This window comes from Argopecten irradians, chromosome 15 (genome assembly GCF_041381155.1).
Source record: "Argopecten irradians isolate NY chromosome 15, Ai_NY, whole genome shotgun sequence".
In the NCBI taxonomy this organism is placed as follows: domain Eukaryota; kingdom Metazoa; phylum Mollusca; class Bivalvia; order Pectinida; family Pectinidae; genus Argopecten; species Argopecten irradians.
The window spans coordinates 25,146,838-25,149,568 of record NC_091148.1 but is presented as its reverse complement, the minus strand read 5'-3'; positions in this window follow the sequence as shown (position 1 = coordinate 25,149,568).

The following is a 2,731-nucleotide window of genomic DNA, read 5'->3' as shown; positions in this document are numbered from 1 at the left end:
TCAATGTCTACATCCACAGTGGTAAAAAAGAGGAAAAAATAATTGTAGGAAAGATACTTAAGTATCATCATTGATTAATAAGTTCAATCTAATAACACTTTCAGAAAAGGTAAAATACAACAAAACATTGTACAGGAATTCCCATGATATGATAGGTAGTGAAAGGCCTTTTTAATTAAAATTAACCATCCATGGTTGTTATTTCCTTCTGCATAATGCAGTAAATCATGTGTAATTCTAGTACCGTATTGTTGGCAAATTTTGTCCGCTAACAAAAGCCCTTCAGATTTTCATGAATTCAAATGTCATTACAATAATTTTTATTCACTCATTATTTACAAACGAAAAAATATCAATTATTAGCAACAACTGATATAACAATGACATCAATCATTGCAACAAAAATGTAGTAAACATGTACATGTATATCATAACAAGTTTTCAAACATGGTCAACTGTATTTTATACTGTAGTTTTTTAAGTCACAAGACAATTAACTCAACCACTGAATGATAATGAAATGTAATGGATATTTACAAAGTCGTAGTGTCCTTTGCTGCATCACTTTATCATTGTCATTGCCGTTGGTGGTATGAAGTTTACATAATATCACTTCCTTTACATCAGAATTTGTCTTTTGAAATGATGACTTCACAGAGACAAATAACTTACATGATTTACACCATCAGCAATTTTGTATTATAACATACATTGATTGTCTATTCCAGAGTATGTGACAGAGAAAAAAATAATTTATAGCAACTGCTTATTATAATGCCCACCATGCTATTGATCAGCTGTTTTCTTTTTTGTAATGTACACATGCAAAATCAAGCAAAACATAAGAATAATTGGAATTGTACTGACACTACATTAAATAAAATTGTAGCTTTATAAATTCATTATTGAAAAAGTGTATGTTTCAGTGTTGGATTGATCAACAACATGATACATAATATGTTCACAAATTGTTGGAATGTTATGATGTTGATATAGATTGAATATATACCTGTGAATCAACCAAATATTAGATATCTACCAAGCCTTTCAAACACACACATGTACATTATGACAATTTACTAAATTTGTAAATCATACATTTTATGGAGGCGGAGAACATAATTAGTATAGTAGATACTTTATATCTATTACTCTCATATGTTATTCATCTGTAATTCTCTACATGTAATTATGTTAAAATATATTTTTGATACTTTATCTATTACTTTTATATATATTGCGTTTTAACATATTACATTTATTCTATTTAACATATATAAACCCCATAACATCTAAGCATTACTCTAATTACCAATAATACTGCCAGACTCGCACTAAATTTACATGGTCATGTTTTTTGAATAATAAATGTATTCCTAATATATAACATGATTTTATTGGTTTATCACAATTGCCTTGAATATAATTTTGCTGCTTATTCACGAACCAAAATATAAGTTCTTGGCGAAAAGATCTGCCATATTTTAAATCTTTCTGTACTCGTGGTACATACATCTGTTAAAGTAAACATACAGTTTCAAGTCATCCCCAGAATAGTGGAGTTATGATTAAAGTTATATGTGCTGTAAATTAATTGGCAAATATTTGACATATTATTTTTTCTTTAGTAATATATTGAAACCATCTGGTTTGATCAATAAAGCTGTGTAAATCTTTCAAATGGACAAGGAAACATACATGATGCCTTATAAACGTTAGTGAGAACACAGATGTTATGCATTGTAAAATTCGTGGTTCTATAATTCATGTTTCTTTAATTACTTAATAATTATTAGAAATACTGTAAAAATGTGAAATGAAATTGTAGGCAACAAGTTGGCTTCATGGTCTGACACTGTGTACTAATTTCAGTGCACTGTAGACGTTTTTTGGCAGTCCTTATTTGTATTTCTAAAAATAAAACCTGTGCATTTAAAGTATTGTAATTTTCAAAATGTTGGTAATTTTCGGTGGAGAAGGACCTATTAGAAGCTCTTCTTGATTCGCAAATATGAAAAATATGACACATATATCTTAAGTATGAATTACTAACTTTATTAAGCCCTTTACAGAATGCAATTACAGTTTCATTTTCATGCATATTTTGATAGCCTTTCCCCATGATAATACTGTATCATAGTATCTCACAATAAGTTACGCATGACGCTAATGTTTGGTTTTTCAATGAACATATGATTATGTAATGTGGGGAAAGTGTCATATCTGTACGAGAACCGAGACAAGATTCAAGAATTTGGGACCAGACAAAGCAAATCAAATTATCTTTAACAGTTTGAGCCTTGTAGCATGAATGAACATATTAAGTTTTACTTACACCGACGATTCCCTGATCACATCCATCAGTTCTTTCTCAGCACCACGCACTGTTGACCAACTTGTGTACCGGCTACTCCAAACAGAGAGAACAGAATAGGAGTTAATTGTATTGAATACTTTATATAATGTCTTACTGTACTTAAACACCATTTAACATATCGCATGGAATTGCCGACATTGTTAAATTTTCTTGTGATAATTTATTAATATCTTAATCAAAACACATTATTATTTAACAAAATGAAGGAGTTTCATTCTGATACATTTGTTATTGGAAAACATTTTTGTATATATTTTTTTTGCAAAATTCACATGAGATTATTTTGGAAAACGTCTTCATGACCCACATCTCGATTGCCATCAATGCCTGTAATGAAAAAAAAACAACAAAAAA